The following is an 18,905-nucleotide window of genomic DNA, read 5'->3' as shown; positions in this document are numbered from 1 at the left end:
TTGCTTGGCTTTGCAATGTGTCTCAACCAGTAATCTGGCCAATCTGACGGCATGTTACTATCATGTCCTTGAACGGAAGGACCCATGGAGAAGAGACAGACGCTCGCTAGCAAGGAATCTGAACTATAGTCTGGATGTTAGGCTCACTTAAACTTTTGACATTTAGGAGTTCTCTGAAGCAAGCGCAGCTCAACATATGCGGCCCTAAGAACCCCAGAACCTCGAGGAGCAGAACTGTTGCCTAAAGAGGCCATGCGTTTGATCGCGTTGTGCATTGGCTGAAAATGGGCCCAAGTCCTGTGCAGGCCAGCTAGAGCCACTCATTTCCAAGAGCTTAGTCTGTGCCTGCATCTTCAGTAAATATGGTGACTGGAGACATGTTGATTTGTGTGAAATTTCCTGAAATGTGGGCTATGGACAACTTTTTAGCAACGTGAGCATCCAAAGGTTACAAGCGTCAGAGCCCTGTACAAGATTTGAGTGCTTTCTCTCCTCTGTGTCCCAAACAGCAGTACAACCCCATAACATAAAGCAATGCCTGCAGGCAGACACTTTTGTAACGGGAAACAAAGAAGCATGTTTCCGCCTGGTTTCGGACCAGGGACCTGTCGCGTGTTAGGTGAACGTGATAACCACTACACTACGGAAACGGAGCGTGCATGCCCTCTCGTCATTAGAGGGGCATTTCCATGCCTTTTTACATTTGAGGACTTTTATGACAGATCACGTAGGACTAGTGAGAAGCGGGAACTCCCATTTGTGTCATTTTTCAAGCATTCCCCCAGTTATGGTTATATTGACAATCCAAATTGTGATCTCGAGATAGCATCTCTTCAAATGGGAGCTGATCTTCTTGTTGACAAGCTTCTTTGTCTGGCTAGCACACAACCTACAGAAGACAAACCCAAGAGACTTATTTGTTAATAGGGACGCAAGTAAAGCAGAGAAAATGCTGGACAAGCAGAGTTCTCTTGGACTAGCTTGTCTTCTCATGGGAGCTCTTGCCTAGAAGACATTTTTGACTTGTGAGTGCACAGGTGGAATTGATGTTTTTTCAAACCCATTATAGGACTAGATTGTTAGATTGACTAGGATCTGGTGGAGAAATTCCGCAGGGTCTTTTTGAATGATGGACTCCGTGCAAAAAAATGCAGGTAGCGTGCGATGAACGGGTGTGTGGTCATTCCAGGTAAAAGGCAGAGCAGAGAAGGAGACTGCTCACTCCCCGTCGGGGAATCGAACCCCGGTCTTCCGCGTGACAGGCGGAGATACTGTCCACTATACTAACGAGGACCTGCCGGGTGCTGGCAGGGTCACGTCAAGGTGGGATTCGCAGCAGCTAGGACACGCAAACTGTCCTCGGCCATGTAAAAATCCCCATCAGTTTAGCAGGAACTACAGTTTTATGGGTGTTTGACAGAGAACTTTTTCTGCTTTCAGCAGGGTTCCATGGTGTAATGGTTAGCACTCTGGACTTTGAATCCAGTGATCTGAGTTCAAGTCTCAGTGGAACCTCAGTTGGCTTTCTTGCCCTTTGCTCCAAAGGTGCACTAGCATTAGCACACGCTAGCATGAGAGTCTAATGACTTCAAGAACAAGTTAGTTGCCCAGTCAATTCCACTCCTCTTCTGTTGGCTGATCTCATCTGCACGTGGTCTTCATGCCGCACCAAACCTCACTCATGCTCTTGTGCTGCACTTTCCACTTCAGCGTCCTGCTGTATCTTTCATTGGCCACCGTGACTCAAGTCAACAATTCCCCTTGTACTCTTCTCACTTCTAACTCTGTTGCCACCACTGAAGGCCCCGAGCTTCTGGTTGACAAGCTCTTTGATGTCCTTTGCTTGGCTAGCACACAACCTACAGAAGACAAAACTGGGAGACTTATTTCTCAATAGGGACGCAAGTAAAACAGAGAAAATGCTGGACAAGCAGAGTTGTCTAAACAGTGAACATCAATTCCCTTGTGACCAAAGAAGCAAAAGGGCCATGTTTCCGCCCGGTTTCGGACCGGGGACCGTTCGCGTGTGAGGCGAACGTGATAACCACTACACTACGGTGAGCGATGACTTGCTTGGCTTTGCAATGTGTCTCAACCAGTAATCTGGCCAATCTGACGGCATGTTACTATCATGTCCTTGAACGGAAGGACCCATGGAGAAGAGACAGACGCTCGCTAGCAAGGAATCTGAACTATAGTCTGGATGTTAGGCTCACTTAAACTTTTGACATTTAGGAGTTCTCTGAAGCAAGCGCAGCTCAACATATGCGGCCCTAAGAACCCCAGAACCTCGAGGAGCAGAACTGTTGCCTAAAGAGGCCATGCGTTTGATCGCGTTGTGCATTGGCTGAAAATGGGCCCAAGTCCTGTGCAGGCCAGCTAGAGCCACTCATTTCCAAGAGCTTAGTCTGTGCCTGCATCTTCAGTAAATATGGTGACTGGAGACATGTTGATTTGTGTGAAATTTCCTGAAATTTGGGCTATGGACAACTTTTTAGCAACGTGAGCATCCAAAGGTTACAAGCGTCAGAGCCCTGTACAAGATTTGAGTGCTTTCTCTCCTCTGTGTCCCAAACAGCAGTACAACCCCATAACATAAAGCAATGCCTGCAGGCAGACACTTTTGTAACGGGAAACAAAGAAGCATGTTTCCGCCTGGTTTCGGACCAGGGACCTGTCGCGTGTTAGGTGAACGTGATAACCACTACACTACGGAAACGGAGCGTGCATGCCCTCTCGTCATTAGAGGGGCATTTCCATGCCTTCTTACATTTGAGGACTTTTATGACAGATCACGTAGGACTAGTGAGAAGCGGGAACTCCCATTTGTGTCATTTTTCAAGCATTCCCCCAGTTATGGTTATATTGACAATCCAAATTGTGATCTCGAGATAGCATCTCTTCAAATGGGAGCTGATCTTCTTGTTGACAAGCTTCTTTGTCTGGCTAGCACACAACCTACAGAAGACAAACCCAAGAGACTTATTTGTTAATAGGGACGCAAGTAAAGCAGAGAAAATGCTGGACAAGCAGAGTTCTCTTGGACTAGCTTGTCTTCTCATGGGAGCTCTTGCCTAGAAGACATTTTTGACTTGTGAGTGCACAGGTGGAATTGATGTTTTTTCAAACCCATTATAGGACTAGATTGTTAGATTGACTAGGATCTGGTGGAGAAATTCCGCAGGGTCTTTTTGAATGATGGACTCCGTGCAAAAAAATGCAGGTAGCGTGCGATGAACGGGTGTGTGGTCATTCCAGGTAAAAGGCAGAGCAGAGAAGGAGACTGCTCACTCCCCGTCGGGGAATCGAACCCCGGTCTTCCGCGTGACAGGCGGAGATACTGTCCACTATACTAACGAGGACCTGCCGGGTGCTGGCAGGGTCACGTCAAGGTGGGATTCGCAGCAGCTAGGACACGCAAACTGTCCTCGGCCATGTAAAAATCCCCATCAGTTTAGCAGGAACTACAGTTTTATGGGTGTTTGACAGAGAACTTTTTCTGCTTTCAGCAGGGTTCCATGGTGTAATGGTTAGCACTCTGGACTTTGAATCCAGTGATCTGAGTTCAAGTCTCAGTGGAACCTCAGTTGGCTTTCTTGCCCTTTGCTCCAAAGGTGCACTAGCATTAGCACACGCTAGCATGAGAGTCTAATGACTTCAAGAACAAGTTAGTTGCCCAGTCAATTCCACTCCTCTTCTGTTGGCTGATCTCATCTGCACGTGGTCTTCATGCCGCACCAAACCTCACTCATGCTCTTGTGCTGCACTTTCCACTTCAGCGTCCTGCTGTATCTTTCATTGGCCACCGTGACTCAAGTCAACAATTCCCCTTGTACTCTTCTCACTTCTAACTCTGTTGCCACCACTGAAGGCCCCGAGCTTCTGGTTGACAAGCTCTTTGATGTCCTTTGCTTGGCTAGCACACAACCTACAGAAGACAAAACTAGGAGACTTATTTCTCAATAGGGACGCAAGTAAAACAGAGAAAATGCTGGACAAGCAGAGTTGTCTAAACAGTGAACATCAATTCCCTTGTGACCAAAGAAGCAAAAGGGCCATGTTTCCGCCCGGTTTCGGACCGGGGACCGTTCGCGTGTGAGGCGAACGTGATAACCACTACACTACGGTGAGCGATGACTTGCTTGGCTTTGCAATGTGTCTCAACCAGTAATCTGGCCAATCTGACGGCATGTTACTATCATGTCCTTGAACGGAAGGACCCATGGAGAAGAGACAGACGCTCGCTAGCAAGGAATCTGAACTATAGTCTGGATGTTAGGCTCACTTAAACTTTTGACATTTAGGAGTTCTCTGAAGCAAGCGCAGCTCAACATATGCGGCCCTAAGAACCCCAGAACCTCGAGGAGCAGAACTGTTGCCTAAAGAGGCCATGCGTTTGATCGCGTTGTGCATTGGCTGAAAATGGGCCCAAGTCCTGTGCAGGCCAGCTAGAGCCACTCATTTCCAAGAGCTTAGTCTGTGCCTGCATCTTCAGTAAATATGGTGACTGGAGACATGTTGATTTGTGTGAAATTTCCTGAAATGTGGGCTATGGACAACTTTTTAGCAACGTGAGCATCCAAAGGTTACAAGCGTCAGAGCCCTGTACAAGATTTGAGTGCTTTCTCTCCTCTGTGTCCCAAACAGCAGTACAACCCCATAACATAAAGCAATGCCTGCAGGCAGACACTTTTGTAACGGGAAACAAAGAAGCATGTTTCCGCCTGGTTTCGGACCAGGGACCTGTCGCGTGTTAGGTGAACGTGATAACCACTACACTACGGAAACGGAGCGTGCATGCCCTCTCGTCATTAGAGGGGCATTTCCATGCCTTCTTACATTTGAGGACTTTTATGACAGATCACGTAGGACTAGTGAGAAGCGGGAACTCCCATTTGTGTCATTTTTCAAGCATTCCCCCAGTTATGGTTATATTGACAATCCAAATTGTGATCTCGAGATAGCATCTCTTCAAATGGGAGCTGATCTTCTTGTTGACAAGCTTCTTTGTCTGGCTAGCACACAACCTACAGAAGACAAACCCAAGAGACTTATTTGTTAATAGGGACGCAAGTAAAGCAGAGAAAATGCTGGACAAGCAGAGTTCTCTTGGACTAGCTTGTCTTCTCATGGGAGCTCTTGCCTAGAAGACATTTTTGACTTGTGAGTGCACAGGTGGAATTGATGTTTTTTCAAACCCATTATAGGACTAGATTGTTAGATTGACTAGGATCTGGTGGAGAAATTCCGCAGGGTCTTTTTGAATGATGGACTCCGTGCAAAAAAATGCAGGTAGCGTGCGATGAACGGGTGTGTGGTCATTCCAGATAAAAGGCAGAGCAGAGAAGGAGACTGCTCACTCCCCGTCGGGGAATCGAACCCCGGTCTTCCGCGTGACAGGCGGAGATACTGTCCACTATACTAACGAGGACCTGCCGGGTGCTGGCAGGGTCACGTCAAGGTGGGATTCGCAGCAGCTAGGACACGCAAACTGTCCTCGGCCATGTAAAAATCCCCATCAGTTTAGCAGGAACTACAGTTTTATGGGTGTTTGACAGAGAACTTTTTCTGCTTTCAGCAGGGTTCCATGGTGTAATGGTTAGCACTCTGGACTTTGAATCCAGTGATCTGAGTTCAAGTCTCAGTGTCACTTCATTTGTCTTTCTACCACTTTGCCCCACAGGTAGATTAGCACACGCTAACTTGGTAGTCTACACAGTTAAGGTGCTATGTTATTCCATTCTGAGTTACAGCCAGGCAGTTGCCAGTTTTGTTGCTGTTTTTTTTTTGACTGAAGACTGGTTGGGTTGGCCAAATATTCCATTCCAACTTTAACTCTAAGACAAGAGGGGTGGCCATCTTTATTTGTAAAAATGTCCCTTTTGCTGTATCAAGCATTTTATCTGATTCTATGGGTCGATATATTATTCTCGTTGGCCACCTTTATGGACTCTGACTGATTTTAGCCAACATTTATGCCCCCAACTAGGATGATGGAAATGTCTTTGTATTCTCACAAATTCCAGATATGACAACATGCAATCTCATTTTAGCTGGAGACACAAACTGTGTGTTCTCCAACCTAGACCGAAGCTCTAATAAGGATACTCCTAAAAGACAGAAATTATTAAAACATTTCTCCGGTCCTATGGCGTTGTTGATATTTGGTGTTTTCATAACCCTCCATCAAGGGCATACTATTACTATTCTCCTGTTAACAAAACGTTCTCTCGGATAGATTACTCTTTTATTGATAAACAAGCTCTTCCACTGGTTGAAACTTGCGATTATCAATCGATTGTTATTTTAGATCATGCTCCCTTAGTGATGAGAATGCACATCCGTGGTGCTAATCACATATACCCCCCTTGGAGGTTTAATCCTCTTTTACTCTCTTACGAATCATTCGTGAATTTCACAAAAATCTGAGATTGGAGACTTTCTTTTATGAAACCATTAGATGATATTTTGCAGCTAGTTATAAACTACAGTCACTCACCAGTGAAAAACATCCTTAAAAAACATCAGGCCCTCAAAATAAAATTTGATCTTATTTCGATACAGCAAGCAGAGTGACTTATCCTAATGTCTAGATGTACTTTTTATGAGGAGGGAGAGAAAATCGGCCGTGTCTTAGCACATCAAATATGTAAAAAGTCATCCAAACAGTTCATCTGTGAAATTGCTAATGAACAGATTGCCCCCTATCTCCACTTTTGTTTGTCATCGCCCTTAGCATCAGCGATATGGCAAGATACGAGTATCACGGGAGTTGTCAGAGGAGGCTAGAAATACAAAGTTTCACTTTACGCAGACAATCTGTTGCTTTTTATAATTGACCCCACCCTAAACACCTCAAAACTACTAAGCACTCTGCAAAGGTTTGGTTCAATGTCTGGCTACAGAATAAATCCTTAGAAAAGTGAATTCACCCCAATCAACTCAGCTGCAAAAAATATCCCATCTAATCTAATACCATTCAAAATCAATAATAAGAAGTTTAATTCCCTCGGAATCTGGATCTCCAGCTGTTACAAAGATACTCTGAAAAAGGACATCCATTGCTTGAACTTATTATCCCTTTCCCTCTGCGGGAGGATTAACATAATTAAAATGAACCTGTTGCCAAGGCTTCTTTACCTATTTCAAACCTAATATTGGTCAGCTCATATTAGGCTACTGCTCCACTGGATGCATGGCATTGATCATTTAGTTGTTCCAAGCTGGCTCCTCCTAGAGAGCTTATCCTGTGGACAGGTGTCTCTGCGAGCATTGCTGTGTGGCGACCTTCAGTTAGGTCAGTCTCTCACTATACTTCTAATCCAGTTGTGATAAACTCAATTCGCTTTTGGAATCAGTTCAGAAAAACTTTCAGGGTAGATAATCTTTCTCTTTTTACACCAATTACTAGAAACCATATGCTTGCTCCCTCCTTCTCAGGTGGAGGCTTTCAGGTTTGGTGTAAAAATGGTATTATGTTAATACAAGACCTTTATATAAGCAACAAATTTGCCTCTTTCGAGCAGCTGGTAAACAGGTTTTCAATACCCAAATCAATTTTTTTAAAGATATGTACAATTACGAAACTTTGTATCCTCACATACGGATTGCTTCCCCTCTCGTCCACCTGTCTCAATGCTAGATGATATTTTTAAAGTCGCATTATTGGTAACATTTATTATAAACTAATCAAGTGTGAAAAGGATTTAAATGTTGAAATCTCAGGGGATGACTGGCTGAAAATTGTAAGAAGGATTTATTCATCTTCAATTTGCCAAAGTCATACTGTTCAGTTTAAAATTGTACATCGACTACACTGGTCAAAGACTAAATTGTCCAGACTTAGAACCAGATCTGGATCCTACCTGTGATAAATGTAAGTAGGCTCCAGCCACCCTTCTACATATAGTCTGGACATGTTCAATGCTTCATCAGTTTTGGCAATTCGTTTTCTCTACTCTTTCAAAACATTTTAGGAAAGCCATTTGATCCATGTCCCTTTATTGGTCTATTTGGTACCATCCCACAGGGGAACAAATATAAGTTGAAAATGATAGCTTTTGTAATCTGTTAGCTAGTAGACTTGTTCTGTTACATTGGAAAGACTCCTCGCTTCCTTCATGTTCAAAATGGATCACAGACGGTATGCAGTATCTTAAACTGGAAAAGATGAGCTGCTCCGTCAAACGTCCAGCTTCTACACTACCTGGCAACCATTTCTGACATTTATTGACAAATGGAAAGATGGACAATAGCTGCCTCTGTACAATTGTGCGCATCTATAAATGTCACATTTTTTGTCACCCTGCCTACCCCCTCCGCTTTCTTTTTCCCCTTTAATTCTGGCAGTTTATAAGCAGTATGCCCCTCTGCTTGTATGTTGAATTTGTTGTTGTGATTGTATAAAAATCTCTTTCAATAAAAAGACCTTGATTAAAATAATTAACAATAATAATGATGATAATTCATATCTGATATATTTTTCAACAAACACACAGAAATTAACTCTTTCAAACGTCAATAATAAAATTACAACATTTAACAGTGACTGATAAATCATGTTACATCATGAACCAGAAAATTAAAATTTTAGCTAGGACATACTTTGAATATGAAAATAATGGGAAGAGCAGTGTATATTAGCCAGAACAGGCAGGAGTCTGTGTCTTGGGAGACTTCTGCATTAACAATTCACTACTGCATTTGTGAGTATATCTTTATTTCCAGGGTGCTTAACATGAGCAGATTTTATAATGAAAGATACTATAATATAATGTCAGACACCACAAGCAACTATATATATATTTGTTAATTAAGGTTGCGGCAGTTATTGGTAAAGAATGAGATGTATGACATGATTTCACTGATTTTTGTCATCCCCAGTTTTTTAAAGAATTGTAAAAAAAAAAAAAAAAGATTGATTGAGATATTTTTTAAGAGAAAACAATCTTTTCTGTCTTAAAAATAATGTACTTACTTGTTTATCAACACCCCCCCCCCCCCCCAAAAAATAAATAAATAAATAAATTATGGCCCTTGTTGAAATTGTTACAGATAATTTGATTGTAGATTGCATGATTATTACTTATTAGATCATTGTCTGCTCCACAAATTTAACAAGACCTTACTTCAAAGGGTTACAATCTCAAGAGTAATCAACTGGAGGTGTGAATATAGTTTTATAAATTCAAAGAATATATGAGATGGTTTAAATACCATTTGCAATTTTAACCCTCTCAGGCTCAAATTAAGTTTTAGTTGCTAATGCACAACCAAGTCCTGCAGTGGTACTTCTGAGTAAAAAAAACCTCATAAAATATGTATGTGGGGTAATCAGGCTGTTAGTGTTTTAACTGTTGCTAATCTGCAACGCCTGCCTTGAGAGGGTTAATAACATCTCAGAAAAAAATAAATATTTACTGATATGTGTTTTTATTACTATTTTCAACCATTTTTACTTAAAAAATATCAAAAACTTGTAATATTTACATTGTTCATTGCATTCTCACAATTCATCACATAATTATGTTAAAATGTCATCATCTGCATCATAAACCAACAGCCCATACACAGATGACACATGCTGAAACGTGGTAACAATGTTTGGTGATTTACAAGTTAAAAGACCTATATATTCAAAAATAAAAATGTTGATTCATTAAAAGACAATCAGTTTTAATGTTTTCTTTTTCCAAATTACAAAAACATTTAGTGTATGTAGCATCCAGATGTCATTTGACATACAAATGACCAACTTGAATCAAAACTTGTGTGTAGCATATCAAATATCTCACATACCCACAGGTGTATTAACAATATCAACTACAAAACACATCTGTCATCAATGAAATCTGGTGTGTTTCTGCAAACACGTTCAAGCTGTTTAAACATAAATAATTTAAAGGCAACACTGTGCAGTGATTGATATTGTTACATAATATTAGACACACCACAAAATATAAATTGTAGTAAGGTCAGGTTTTGCATATGCAAATAGTGGCAAGTACAGTGTGTGCTCTCAGCAGGAGTTTGTATTTTGGAAGACTTTTGCATAAAGCTGTAAAGAGCTAAAGTTAAACATTTTTAATTTTTTTTTTCTTTTTGCGATTTAGTGTGACAAAATATTTAAAGACAATTGAAGCTGCTCAAAAGTAATTTGTCTGTTTGGGTTTTTTTCTTTTAAACCAAAAAAGTAACATCTTAAATAAACTTCAGAAATGTAAGATTTGCATATTAAAATAGTTTGACCCTGCAGCCAAAGTGAGTGAAAGTTAGCAGACGTCAGTATTTACTGCAAAGAGTTTGGTAGATTTTAAAGTTGTGAGTTAATATGCGTGAATATTTCAAGGGAATTAATGAGATGTTAAAATACCCTGTGCCATTTTCACAAGGCGGTGATAGATGCTACAGATGTATTGTTTTTTATCTTTTTAAATGATACATTAAAAGCCAATTGAAATTAAAGATATTTTCTGTATTTTTAAGTTTTAAGAACTGAAGATGTTAAGATTTTCATCATTAGAACTGAGTGTAGAGGAACAGAGGCACAGCTCAGGTTGAGTGGTTTCGAGATGTAATTAGAGTGGCATGGCTACATTTGGAAGTGTGTAGTGATAGTGCATATACTAGACAAAGGATGTTGAACATGGACCTGGGAGGAGGAAAAGAGGAAGATCACAGAAGATATTACTGAAGAAGGAGGACATTCAGAGGCTTGGGTTCACTGGGTAAACTACTAAATCATAAATTGTCACTAGGGGATGCATTGGTAAGTCAGTATGTGATGGATGAAGTGCTGAATAGATAAATATGGCTTTTCTTGTAAAGTTTACCAAGTGGTACATAAAACTGAATATATGGCACAAGATTTTTATTATTATGTCAATTTTTCTTGTGGTTTCCAGGCAATTCCCTAAATGGATCAAAAACTAACTCAGATTCTCCTCTTCTTTGGTAAGAACCAAAACTTTTATTTACACCAGTTTAACAGATAAACTGTGAATTCTGTTAATTTTTGATTTATGTGTTGTTGATTATAGAATGCACAAAATACTGAGACAAAAAAAACATTATTTTACCAGATTAAATGGCACGGATAGCTGTCTGCTACTATTAAATGCAACAACAGATGCACCTGTTCCAAATCACAGTTTACAATACAAGACATTTGAATTTTTTTGTCTTTCATTTACTGAAACTGTCATGTTCGATTTCGCGTACATATCTAAATGACCTCTCTAAAGCATTTTGATTTTCAAGCAAAAAACAAACAAGACGAAAAAACTGACTCCCTTCATGGTGCACGATGGGTTTTGATTGTTTACATCTTATCCCTGATACTGACTCAAATGAAAAATATCTCAATGCAAATATTTTTTCCTTTGCATATTACAGAAGGCCTGTTACTGCACCCCCACTGGCTGCCGCTTTTCCAATTGTTAATATTATTCAGTATCATGTGATATTCATGTCTCTCAGGATGAGTGTCTCTTATTTCTGTCAGAACATGTTTAATCTAATTATGTTACTGTGTCATCACTCCCCAGGACTTTGCATACCTTCCTCTTACCACATAAGGTACTTCCACTATGTCAATTTGATAATGAATTGGACTGATGCTCAAAATTACTGCAGAGAGAAATACACAGACCTGGCCACCATCGACAGCATGGACACCATAAACAGACTGAACAGACCTCCTTTATCAACCACTACAGCATGGATCGGATTAAGAGATGACCCCGAAGCCTGGAAGGGAACACTGAAAAATTATACCAACTCCTGGAGATGGTCAGCAACTGGTCAAATAAGTAAAACTGGTTATGAAGTTTGGCGTACTGGTGAGCCAGATAATTCTTTCAGTTCTGAATACTGCGGGTTTATGAACTCTGATGGAACATGGTCTGATAAAGACTGTTTTCTTCTTAGCCCTTTTGTTTGTTACACAGGTAAGGAATTATTTTTATTGATTATACCTGCTGGGTTACCCATTAAACAACAAGATACAAACTTGTCCATTAATCCATATCCAACACACTGTGAGTCACAACATACAAGCGCACATGTATCTCTCCTCTTCTGTGCAGTTATTATGTTTGTATTTGTGTAATTGAAAAGCCCATCTTTTAAATGATCAGCATTTGATTCAGTTTCTTCACTAAGTTAGGACTGGTTTTACTTTTGTCCTTTGCAGAGACAACAAACTCCTATGTGTATGTCACAATTGCGCTCATATGGTTGGATGCACAAGCTCACTGCAGAGCATATTACACTGACTTGGTTACAATCGAGAGCTCTGTTGAAAATACAAAGGTCTTTCAAAAATCGCCTTTGAGTGGAGTGTGGATTGGTCTTTATAGAGAACCGTGGACTTGGTCTGATAACAGCAACAGCTTATTTAGAAACTGGCTATCTGGAAAACCAAATAACGCTGACTTTAATGACTTTTGTGTGTGTGAATATTCTCAACATCAATGGACCGATAATGATTGTGCTCTTAAGAAAGCTTTCATCTGCGAGGAAGGTGACTGTTCCCTTCTCTAAATAAAATTTTCTTCTGTTTTTGTTTTAATTGCTGTGTATCTGACTTGTTTGTGATTTTATATTTTATATTTTTCAGATAGCGTGGTGCATAAAACTGTGGTGAAAATAAGGATTCAAACTGACACTAACTTGACAGATCACACTATTAACACCCAGGTCCTCCAACAGGTAATTCTTTTCTCTTCTCCATTGTTTTTTAGAAGTAGGAACGATAGGAAAAAATCTGATTTGAGGTTATATTGAATTTAACATAGAAGAAAATGTTGCCAAAAAATGCCAATTATTTTATTCTTTCTTAGCTAAGTGCAAAACTAGCAAGTGAGGAACCGGCTGACATCAAGCTGCAATGGAAGATTCAGCCCAGAAAACAGGAGACAGTCAACTTGACACAAACGACCTGTACAACATTCCCTTGACAAAGACAACTATGAATAAATGAGTCAATCAATATAACTTATTTTTCAAATGAGGAACCTGTCACATTATCTCTAAGGTGATCAGAGCCAAAGAAATCTGGTCGCCCTATTTTGGTAAGAATAAGTATGTTTGACAAAATGTTACACATGGTTTGTGTTAAGAGGTAGTTTGAAATTTTGTTGTAATATATATTTAGTAGATAAAGGTCAAGTAAATGACATATGGATACTTTATTAATACAATGATTTACTAAGTAAAAAACTTGATTGTAGTAACTGTATATGCTTTTAGCCTGTCTTTAAAACTGCACCTTGTGACTGATAAACAAATTCTCGTAGATTTTGTTTTTTCAAAGGTTTTATTTATTTATAAATGAAACCACATGACATCTCTTGGTTTATTACTAAGCAGCAATAAGCCATGTGGAATTATTTTTTCTTGTTTTGACTCTTTTTATGGCTAAATGATTGGAAAGTTAAATAACTTATTAATATACCTATTAATAGCCATTAGTTTGAGTTTGTTTGAATTGGATTTAAATCTTTTTAAATATATGAAATCATTTTCTAAAAGTAGTCTGTTCCTAGATTTAACCTGGAGTGCCACTGTTGCAGTTTAATAGTTGAATGAACCTGGAATTTAAATCTGAACACAAAACAAAAATAATTAGTCAAAAGTAACCTTTTGACATTTTGACGTAACATTTTATCATATTTCCATTCATTATTCATACATTTACACTACACTGCACAGACAACACATTTGATTTTAATAATTGTAGTAAAATGTCTCTTTTGTCTTTATCTACCTTATATTTTATAGAAGAAATCATTTAGGTCTTATAAGTCACTTTGTATAATCTTATTTCTGAAAACTGCTCTACAAATATGCTACACAATGTGTTGGCTTGTTTTATTATTAGAAATGTTTGATGTATCTATTAAACTTAACTTTCCTAATCATGATGTAATCACATTGTAAGGTTGCTTTTATGGGATTTAGTGTGTTTATTTCCAGCATTGAAGAATAAATAAATCAAACATGGCTGGCCACCGTCAAATCAGAGAAAAGTGTCTTAATCTTTTAAACGTCCCTAAATGTCTCCCTAATGTCTAATTTGATCATCTGTTTAGAGCTAAAGTCCAGTGATCAGCTATTTTCCATTTAGCAGCACTCAATACGACTGTGACATGAATGAGTACCCACACACACGGCGTTGCAAACTGCTTTGCGTTCTATTGTTTATAGATTTTTACACTCTCTGTCTGAGCAACTTTCCAGCTGCCACACTGTTGTCCCCTCTGGTCCCGGCAACATCCTTTAAAGGGAAGACATGATTCAAGGATGGAGGTCAGGTGTGTGAGTCAGCCTCTTCTGACACCACAACCTGCTGCTCCATTTCTCCCCTGCAGCTGAGCTATAAACCACACCCCGCCAAACCACCAACAAATGTCATCAGTAAAATGTGTTGTGTGTCATTAAATATTTTAAAGGTTTTACTGCCTAATCATCTGCCACTACTTGCTACTGTTCAGTTATAAGCTTGTAAGGCTTCAGCATCACATCCTAAATGGCACCTGCGGGCCATGACAGAATTTGCCATGCCCTCTTTGATGTGGCAACTTAAGCAGCTGTTGTTTGTTAGCTGGCTCGTTGTCAGCTGTCCGTAGATGGGAGAGTCTCATATGTAATCTGCTAACGTTAAGCATTTGCCACAATATTGGAAATAAATAAGGGAAGCAAAAGAAAATGGTGGAGGAGAAGAAAGACATATTAAGATGATGATAATATACATGTACAAATGCTAAATGGTTATATGTGGTTTGAAAGATCTATTTGTGACCTTTAAATTAATAGTAAATTATAAGGCGTAATGTTTTTAGCAGCTCTCCAGCAACATACATAAAATGTGATTAGGCAGAACAGAGATGCCCAACAACAGCATTGTATTTAATGGATTAATGCTAAGCTTCTGAAAAGTTACTGAATTTGCCGGAGGAACCAAACCGAGGGATTAATGAAGTTTTGTCTATCCATCTATTTGTCAAATCATTGGAATACATAACTATACAGCAGTCTATGTATATTTCTGAGTACAGCAGTCTTCCTTCTATTACATAACTTTTAAAAATTACTTTAAACAGCTTTCAAAATGCTTGCTTTTAACGACTGAATTCGGTTTACTACGGTTAATAACATGTACAAAACAGACAGTAATGTTTTTCATCTCTCCTTTAACTGCAGCATTACATTTTCTTTGTTCAAAAGAAAAGAAAAAAGATATGAATGCAAATTAAATTGGGCCATGTACTCCAGGGCTGAGCGTCACTCTTCAAAGCCTGCTGGAGATTTCTTCCTTTTAAAAGTGAGTTTTTCCTTCCCACTGGAAGTGGTTGCTATTAGGAGGTCATGTGATTGTTGTGGTTTTCTCTTCAATATTGTCTTTACCTTACAATACAACGTTCCTTGAGGTTGTGATTTGAACTGAAAAATGTAATTGAATTATGGGTGCCCGATGTGACATTTCCTCCTCTTCCTTTTTACTTGCACTCAGTGGTTAGGTTTAGTCAATAAACACAACTTGGTTATGGCTGAGAAAGGTTTGCAGTTTGGGTTAAAGCATGCTCTTTCATGTCGTGTCAGTTTAGCTCACTGGCTGAGCAGGTGACCTTATGCCACATGGCTGCCTTCAAGTCTGACCTGTAGGGCTTTTCTGTGTGTCTCTCCTGCTCTCTCTTCTTCTTCTATTTCCTCCTTCTTCTTGTATACTGCACTGTCCAGTGAAGGTGAAAAATACTCCATATACAAGAAGAGACATTGCACAGATGTTTCATATTATAAAAAATCACAAAAATCACAGATCAAGCAGTGAGAATAGTTTTGTATTTACCAAGTAAAACCTTGTAGAAAGTCAAATATAACTTCAAAGAGGACTTTGCCTCTGTCATCTAGTGCGACAGTAAAAATAAAGAGATATATTGCACTAATAAATTACCCCTCCGTGGTGTTAAGTTTTAAAGTGAGGGTTTACAACTGGTTGTAAAGATGCAAAAAGGAATGCTGAGGATCTGTTTGACTGTTGGTCATTTAGGGCCCACTTGCCATTTGGTGCAATATCCTGAACTAAATGCTGGAGACTCATAAATGCACAAAATGGGTTTTATTAACTTTGTGGGAAAGCATTCCAAGCTGCAAAAAGGCACAATACTGAATACAACACCTCCTTGAATTGCTACATGTGCTGTCAGAGTTTTTGAGTACATTCACTCAAGTGGTGCACTGTACAATAACTTGGAGATACATTTATGTACCACTCCTACCGATCCAGTATGCTGACTGCAATTGTCATTCATGGCTAAGATTCAAATAAAAAGACCTGCCAATTTATGGGGATCTAGAATAAAAAAACTTTCATGACTTTTGTGACAATGTTCTTTGGAAAGAAATATAACGGCCTGGGCGCTGGTGGAGCAATATATTTCGCAAAACGACAGTGAAGGAAAAATATGTTTTAAAGGTATAAAAGTTGTTTAATTCTTGCAGATGTAAAACAAAACTGTTGTTTAGTGGTAAAAAAAATAATGTGTTAAAGTTTTGTGCATTTTTATGTATAAATTGTAATGTAAATTAATTCTGTTCACCAATTTGGAAATCTCACCATCAATTTCTGTTTTGAACATTTTACCCATCAGTCTGGAATGGGGTAAATCTGGACTCATTAGAACACATTAACATTTTCTATTGCTCATGAGTCTAACATGTATGCTTACTAGTAAACCGAAGCCTGTTTTTCCCCAGATTGGCCTCACTGCTACTGGTATCTTCGGACTATATAGCTATTAAGTCCGAATTACTTCAGATCCCTTCATATTGTCCATATGGAAAGGCTCTTTTGTCTTTTCTATTTAACATATGCATGAGTTGCACTTCTCATTTTGCACAAAATTTCACCAGACCTTAAAGTGAGCTCTATTCACAATCATTAAAAAAACAAATAAAAAAGATGGATTCACTACTATCCTTAAATGCTTTAATAATGCACTGGATAGAATTTCCTTAGTTGTCCTCCTTCCTTGATGCAAGTCAATAATTTGACTCTTTTGAAACAGAATAATATCTTTTCCATGACTACAGGATCTGTCTTCAGGTGTGGTTGTTTAAGAGAAGTTGGTTAAATAACCTGTTGCCAGCCACTACAGTAATTATCCAATCTAAAGCTGTTTACTGTTTGCCCAGTTAAAACCCTGGTGGTGACTTTTTGGGAGGGCAGTATTTATAGTTTCACTGTGAGCTAAAATTTGACACCACTGGTTTAGGTATTTGGCACATTTGGAGCAGATAGTATTCTATGAGTAGTGCTATCCACACATTAAGATACAGTGTGTAGTATTAAGATATATGTGGTCAATACCCAGCTTGTCTTAGAGCACCATCATCTGGCAAAAATGTATCAAGTGCCCTGATTTATGGCTAAATATCTGTATTGCTATCAGATTCAGCTCTACTGTGTGTTTATTGATGTGTAGCAAATCTTACCGTGCTTACATCTTAAACTAAAATGGTAAACAGGTTAACATTAAACTTGCCTTACATCAGATGCTAATATTCTCAACACAGTTGTTACATGGCATAATTATAAATGCCTATAGAGTCACAGCTTGCTAACTTAATGTGAATAGATCATTCTATCTTGGTCCTATGCCACAATAATCAATGATGGATGGCTTAATACATGCACTCCATCCCAAAATGAAAACAAATGAATATTGGGAAGATGGAGAGTAAGAAAAAATGTAAGTGATGCTAAGTGGGACATAGGAAAGAGAGGAGAAGTAGCGCGGGGGAGGATGGATAAAGAAAGGAGGACAGGGGAAGACTGAGGTGGGAGGGAGGTCTAGCAGCAGCAGGCTGTAGGAATGTTTCACATGCCTGTCCTCTGCATGACCTCGCCTCCCTGGAGTGTGGGAGATACTGGGAGTAATTAGCCTCTTTTAACATTGGAGCTGTGCTGCCTCTCTGCCTCAATGGGGTTAGCAGTGGCATTGAAGGAGATCAAGTGTATTTATATTTTAAAAAATAGCTTTGGCTTCCTGCTTTGGCACCACACGCTGTAGCACTCTGTGCCTTTCCAGTGGATAGACACAGACAACTACATGTGCAGATTCTTTTGTGTCTTTTTTTTAGGTTATTCCAGTCATTTCCAGTTAAAAAATGCTGTAAATTACTTCCATTATCTTGAAGTGGAACAGATTTCCTTCCCCCACCCACTAACCCATCTTACAGCTGACCTACTTTATCTTCTGGTAGATTTAATTATGAATTCTTCTAACTGGAAATACTTCTCACTTAGAGTCAAGGATCAAGAATTAAACCGGACATGAATTAAGAGAAACTGAGCCTGGGAAGTATTGATTTTGTAAAAGGCCACATGGTTTTAATCATGGAATGCCAATACCAGTGTTATCACATTTACTTTGATGCCCTTTATTTAAAACAGATGGGTCTCTCTTTTTAACTCTTTACCCCTTGAAAACCTACGAGGAGTAACTGCTAAAGCGCTTTTCTCAACTGAGCACTTCCTGTCATATAGTTCCTGCCTGCTTATAGAACAAAATGACTGGCTGTGCATCAGACTTTAGTGAGCGTGGTCTCTGCCTATTTTAATGGTTGTCAAACCATGTCTTTATTGAGGGGTCAAAACTTGTAACTAAGGGTACAAGGAGGTTGTCAAATGTCATCTTTATTCAGGAAAGAGTTAAAAGCATAAAGCTGAAAAGAGTGTGCACAATTCTGAAAAAACAAGTAGAAGGCCACTGCCATTTAAATAACAAACATTTATTGTCTCCATAAAGGTGAGTCGGCAGTCTGAAGTTTAACCTTCAAACCAAGTCAGCGGCTATGTTGACTCTGGCACAAAATCTGATGTATTCAAGGCTAATCAGCTA

At 39.3% G+C, this 18,905-nt stretch overlaps 7 non-coding genes across 7 annotated transcripts; 2 read left to right on the top strand and 5 right to left on the bottom strand.

Moving 5' to 3' along the window:
- Positions 1-1,221: 1,221 nt before the first annotated feature.
- Positions 1,222-1,293, bottom strand: trnad-guc (transfer RNA aspartic acid (anticodon GUC)). Its single transcript has one exon. It is a non-coding gene; the product is annotated as a tRNA-Asp (tRNA).
- A 150-nt stretch (positions 1,294-1,443) lies between these two features.
- Positions 1,444-1,515, top strand: trnaq-uug (transfer RNA glutamine (anticodon UUG)). The gene has a single exon. It is a non-coding gene; the product is annotated as a tRNA-Gln (tRNA).
- Positions 1,516-1,989: 474 nt separating this feature from the next.
- trnav-cac (transfer RNA valine (anticodon CAC)) lies at positions 1,990-2,063 on the bottom strand. The gene has a single exon. It is a non-coding gene; the product is annotated as a tRNA-Val (tRNA).
- A 1,227-nt stretch (positions 2,064-3,290) lies between these two features.
- On the bottom strand, positions 3,291-3,362 carry trnad-guc (transfer RNA aspartic acid (anticodon GUC)). The gene has a single exon. It is a non-coding gene; the product is annotated as a tRNA-Asp (tRNA).
- Positions 3,363-3,512: 150 nt separating this feature from the next.
- Positions 3,513-3,584, top strand: trnaq-uug (transfer RNA glutamine (anticodon UUG)). Its single transcript has one exon. It is a non-coding gene; the product is annotated as a tRNA-Gln (tRNA).
- Positions 3,585-4,058: 474 nt separating this feature from the next.
- trnav-cac (transfer RNA valine (anticodon CAC)) lies at positions 4,059-4,132 on the bottom strand. Its single transcript has one exon. It is a non-coding gene; the product is annotated as a tRNA-Val (tRNA).
- Positions 4,133-5,359: 1,227 nt separating this feature from the next.
- trnad-guc (transfer RNA aspartic acid (anticodon GUC)) lies at positions 5,360-5,431 on the bottom strand. The gene has a single exon. It is a non-coding gene; the product is annotated as a tRNA-Asp (tRNA).
- Between the last annotated feature and the right edge of the window lie 13,474 nt (positions 5,432-18,905).

This window comes from Pelmatolapia mariae, linkage group LG10_11 (genome assembly GCF_036321145.2).
Source record: "Pelmatolapia mariae isolate MD_Pm_ZW linkage group LG10_11, Pm_UMD_F_2, whole genome shotgun sequence".
Classification (NCBI taxonomy): domain Eukaryota; kingdom Metazoa; phylum Chordata; class Actinopteri; order Cichliformes; family Cichlidae; genus Pelmatolapia; species Pelmatolapia mariae.
Note: the sequence above shows the minus strand (reverse complement) of the source record. Positions and strands in the feature narration are given on the sequence as shown.